The sequence below is a fragment of the Medicago sativa genome, chromosome 7 (assembly GCF_051527215.1).
Source record: "Medicago sativa cultivar Bolivia chromosome 7, Bolivia_mono, whole genome shotgun sequence".
In the NCBI taxonomy this organism is placed as follows: domain Eukaryota; kingdom Viridiplantae; phylum Streptophyta; class Magnoliopsida; order Fabales; family Fabaceae; genus Medicago; species Medicago sativa.
The window spans coordinates 20,158,578-20,164,577 of record NC_140755.1 but is presented as its reverse complement, the minus strand read 5'-3'; positions in this window follow the sequence as shown (position 1 = coordinate 20,164,577).

Here is a 6,000-nt window from a genome sequence, read left to right as displayed (position 1 = left end):
TTGATAGTTGTTTGTACTAACCCCTTGTTGATAAACATAGAAAAGTTTCTTGTTAGTTGTTTCCGTTTTAGGATCATCACCTAGCCACAATCATGGCCGATCATGGTTATAGCAACTTCTATACTCCACCCGAGTATGAATCCTATCAACAATATCCTCAACATTCTTATGAAGATGAAAGATATTCGGTGATAGAAAATACTTTGAATATCTTCATGCAACAATCCATGATAAACATGCAAGATACCAACCAAAGATTGAAGACTTTATCACTTCAAATTGAGTTGATTCAAGCACAAATCATGGATAACCAAGCCAACAATCAATCCACTCTTGGAGAACAAGAAAATAATCCAAACATGTTTGAGAGAGTCGGAGAGATTGTTGAAGAAGTTGTTGTTCAAAATGAGGAAGTTACAAATGTTGATATTGAAGAAGTCATGGTGGTTGAGAAAAAGGAACGGTTACTAATCAAGAAAGATTTAATAGAAGCAAGAGGGAATAAAGTGAACAAGGTAGAAATCGATTGGGTAATTGATGAGATTTGTACCTTGCTAAATAAACCAAAGCTAGGGAGGCCATGGACGTAGGGTTTCGAAAGATGATGTGCTATCCGTTTCATTTTGGCCACCCTAACGGAAAAGGCGTCGAGCTAACGACGTTAAACAAGCGCTTGTTGGGAGGCAACCCAATTTTGTAAGTCCATTTAGTGTTTTAATGCATAATTAGATATTAGAGTCATGTGCATGCATTACACCATCGAAAAACAGAATCCAAACAGAGAGCAAAAGTTTGAACCATAAGTACTCGCAACTGCGAGTAAAATAGCTCGCAACTGCGAGCTAATGGCCTTTGACCATGTTGACTGCCAATTCACTCGCATCTGCGAGTAAAGCTGCTCGCATCTGCGAGTAGCAGCAGTTTTTGGGCAGTTACGAAAACCAATGCCACTAACTTGCATTAACTCCCCTTACCCACTCATTATCTCCTTCATTTTCGGTTTTGTTTCTCTTTCATTCAAAAATTCCAAAAGTTTTCTCTCAAACACTAACACAAAGCCTAAATCATTCAAAATCTAATTCAAGTCCAAAGCAAGTCAAATTATTCGGTTTATTTCTCTGCACTTGCATTTCAATTGATTCAGGTTTGTAATCCATGTTATTCATTGTTTTTAAAGCTTTATGATATGATTTTTTTTGCATGAAAACCCTAGGTTATAGGATTGATTTCTATGTGAGTTTTTGGTTTGAATTTCACACCTAAGAACAGAGATGAGATTGAATCGTTCAAACTTGTTACAGATTTGCAGAAAACAATTTTGTTGAAAATAACCCTTTTGTAAATATTCAATTAAATGCTTAGGGTCGAAAATGCTTGACTTAGGGTTAGAGAACAATGGCACTGAGATAAGTTTTGAAAAAATTGCGTTGTGCCAATTTTTGGGCAACTCGCAACTGCGAGTGAATCTGCTCGCATCTGCGAGTTTCATCAATAACTTGCAACTGCGAGTGCTTCTGCTTGCAACTGCGAGTTGCAGCAGAACTTGCTGCATGTTTCTGTTATTCAACCTGCAGTTGTGTTATTTTGTTCCATACTGATTTTAATTGTATATTCCATTGTGGTGTGGTATTTTTCTGGTTGTTTTGCAGGCATGGCACCTAAAAGAATTAACACCGGTAAGAGAAAGCAAGGCGAGTCATCCGTACCTCAACCTCCAACCCAAAACCAGTCCTATGATCAAGAGAAATTCATGTCTAGGTACCACCAAAATAGGTACAATGCACTGCTAAAACAGACCTTGTGGACTGAGAGAGTTGTTCAAATCAAACCCGATGGACCATATGGCAATTATCACCAGCTTTTCCTTGAACAAGGATGGACCAGGCTCCTAAACCCCATAACCAAAATCAACGAAGAGTTGGTGCGTGAATTCTATGCCAATGCCCTTCCTCTAAACCCTCAAACCGACCCTTTCACTTTTGAAACCTTTGTGAGGGGTAGGACAATCAAGTTTGATCGTAATGCCATAAACAAATTCCTAGGAGATCCTTTCGACTTAGATGTTGAGGCTGAGGATGGGATTGATGATTTCCATAAGAAACAAAACCTAAGTCACTTTCTCCTTGATGATGTCCACGATGAGATAAAAAAATTCATAATGCTAGAGGGGGAAACCTATGACAAAAGTGATGCGGGTAGAGAAAACATTGCCCAATATAAACTGATGAAACCACCAGCCAAACTGATGTTTCGATTCATCCTCCATAATGTCAAGCCTAATAGTCATATGCTCGATTGTACCATCGATGTCTGCCCATTAATTTTTTACATTCTCAAAGGCATCAAGGTAGATATAGCCCGCACCATTGCTTGGCAACTAAGAAAGGTTGTGCTTCAAGGCCAGGGGGAGCCAAAAACCCGTCTCTCATTTCCTGGGTTAATCATGGGTTTAATCAAAGACACCCATATGAGGATGCCCGCTGATTATCATGAAATAATCAAAAACCCCATTGATGATGCCTTCATTACCCGTTACATCATGGGTCAATCTAAAAAGGGTAAGGGTAAGCAAGCTTCATCTTCTAGGGCACCTCCCTCACAATCCGAGCCTCAAGATGGACCTTTTCCATTCCCACCAGCAGCTGGTTTTGATTTTGCTAGCTATGTTCAATGGCAACATGAGAATAATGTGCTTAATTATAATATGATGTCAGCCATTCATCGGGAGAACTTGTACTTTCAGCAATCTCAATACATTATGCAGCAGCAATCTGGATACCCTCCGGAGATTATGGCATAATTCATGGCACCTCCAGCTTTTCAAGAGTATGCAAATTGGCCTGAGGACACGCCAAAACCTTTTGGAGGGGGTGGAGACTTTAGAGGTCAGGGGGATGCGAGCATGGAGGAAGATATGGGTGGTTTAGGTGATGATGATCCGGCAAATGTTCCAAGTGCTACTTCAACCCCCCATGGGTCAGACGATGATGACATGCAGTCTTGAGGAAGAGGAAAAGAATTGAAAGCTAGTTCTTCAAAGAGTGATTTTATCAAAGCTTTCAGTCATTTCTTGCTGTCTTCCTTAGCTGTTATTTCTTTTCTCTTTTGTTTCTTTGTGAACAATATTCTGTTGGTTTTTATTTTAGCACATGAACTCATATTTTATTTTATGTTATCAGCACTTTGTTAAGTATTTTGGATATTGATGTATGGTAACTTTTATTTCGTTTTAATTAGTATTATTATGTTCGTAGTCATATTAGTATGGTTTAATTTTATTTTGTAGTATAATAATGTGTTAAGCATTTTTCAAGTACTTTATTTGGTTTTAATTTAAAAATTGTGGAAGTTTCTTGCGTATCACTCTTGCTTAATTTCAAATCTCAGATGATTGATAACAATTCATAGTTGTGATTAAAGCGCAAAGCCAAGGTACAAGTTTCCAGTTTTTCTAGGTTTTTACTCGAATATGGAATGAGTACTTTGCGCAAATTTCATTTCATTTAGTTCTTTACAATAATTTATTTGTTTGTGAACCACATAGTACTAGCCTAAAGTGAGGAAACCTCAAATGTTTGTACATATGCAAGGAGACCGGCTTTCATTGTTTAACTCGTTTGTGTTATGTTAAATTCAATAATTGTTTTAAATTGTGTGAAGGCATGGAAGTGATCAAGGCACATTTTTTGTTATTGAGTGAAACTTACTTGACCACAAATAGCCTACCTTATGAGAAGAGCGAGTATTTGCTAACCCACTTGAGCCAAATGAATCGGAGTCATCAATTATGAACTGTCAATTCATAAGCACAATGCTTGATGAAGTTGCCTTTAAATTTTTCAAAATTCAGTTCATTCTTGACGCACTTTAGGACTCTGATATGTTTTTAATTGTTGAACCCTAAAATTTCAATGTTATTTGTCCCTTTTGCCTTAGAGTAGAGGAACATTCAATTAGGGTATTTGTTGATTCAAGTTGGGGAGAGAGGGTAGATGTAAATCTTATGTCAAGTACTATGGTGTAAATTTATCTTTGATCAAGACAACATGTTGTTGTAAATACAAAAAGAAAAGAAAAGCAATGTGTACATGAAAAGAAAAAGAAAAAGAGAAAAAGAAAGAAAAATCCAAAAAGAAAATAAGTTGTCAAGATCAAAGTGCTTCATGTTTAAGCACCAAGGGTTTGTAATGATTGGTAGGAAAGATTGTGAATTTTAATGGTTGATACAAGGAATGTTCCTCTTTGATAGGCTTTTTGATTTCAATTGCCCCACATATGACATTTCTTTTGTAGCCAAGCCAAGTTATAACCCTCAAAGACCTTTTGATCCATGTTTTTATGCCTTTTGAAACGATATTTGGATGGACACATAACTTGATTGGAATGTTAACTTGATTGCCGGATGTGTGTTCATAACCCTCATTCATTTGATTTCAATTGTTTATCTACTTTCATAGAAGTGTGTTAGGTGTGGTTCGTAAATAAATATGTTATTGTTTTGAAATGTTTGACATGAACTTTGTACTTAGGACTCATCTCATGTTAGTAGTAGAATTTTAGATTAGTTGGAAATTTAAACTTGCCCGCGCATTCACTTTTAAATCATTCATCTGAAGATGTTTTCAAAGCCTTGTGTACTTGTGTCTTGTAATTTACTTGTTTGATTTTCAATATTTTGTTTGAGGACAAACAAAGAGTTAAGTTGGGGAGAGTTTGATAAGTGCCAAGAAGTGTTATTTTCATGTTATATTTCATACACTTTTTGTTACTTGTTTTACAAGTTATCGAAGGAAAAGCCGAGAAATAAGTGTTAAATGCCTTATTACGCTTTATATATCTTACTCTATCCTTTTGTGCATAAATTAGCCTCAAGACACTGATTAAAGACCAAAACCATGGAAAAACACTATTTGGGCAGAAGCTGATCCAGGAGAGAAGCAGCTCGCACTCAAACTCACAACTGCGAGTAGCAGATGCGAGCAACTCGCAACTGCGAGCTCCCTTACTCGCAACTGCGAGTTAGGGCGGTTTGACCTCCTCAATAATGACGTGGCAGCTTTGCATTGGTCCAGAGAAGCAACTCGCATCTGCGAGTGATGTAGCTCGCATCTGCGAGTTCAGGCAGGGCAGAGTCTATAAAACACCCACTTGCTATTCCTTGAAGATATTATGTTATGTTGGGATTTTCTTAGATATTTTTAGGATCCTTTTCTCTTAGTTTTTCATAGCTTTTCTCTTAGTTTTCATTGTAATATCTTAGAGAGAAAATAGGGTAGATCATATGAAGTGAGAGTGATTTTGGAAGTTGGATCCTTATTCCTTTGTTGAGACATCACAAGTGTAATGGTTCCTTCCTTTTCAATCTATCCTTGCAAGGCTTCCATGATGATGTGTAGCTAAACACTCTTTGTTGGGATGAGAGGTACTTGATTCTTGCTAACATGTAATCTTTTGATTTTGCAAAATATGATTCTAGCAATTTATATTCAATATTGTTGTTATTCTTGTGTTAGTGCTTTCAATGAGATTCAAGATGATTTGGACACAAACTCTTGAATCTAGAGCTAGAATAGCAATATATCTTAGGTTAACTTCTTTGACAACTTTGTTAATCTTGTGATAATCACCATAATCAAGAGTTTAATGCTTTCGGATGCTTAATCAGGCTGGACACGGTCCATTAAGTTATCCGATCGACTTTGTTATTGTTTAAGGGATTTGGACACGAATATTTAAACGATAACTTAGAAATAATTATATCACTTTGGACACGAAGGGTAGTTTAGAATTGATTGTGATAATGTTGTTTATAAAGCTAGAATTCGTATGGATCATTCGGTTACGTGTGACGCTTGGTTAAGGAACGCTACTCCTAACAAGTTTCAATCCTTATTTATCTCAACTTTTACTTATTGCAATTAGTTTAGCTAGTTACATTTCAATTCAAACAAACAAGTACTCTTAATACTTTGAATGATAATTGATGTTAAACTGTCATTG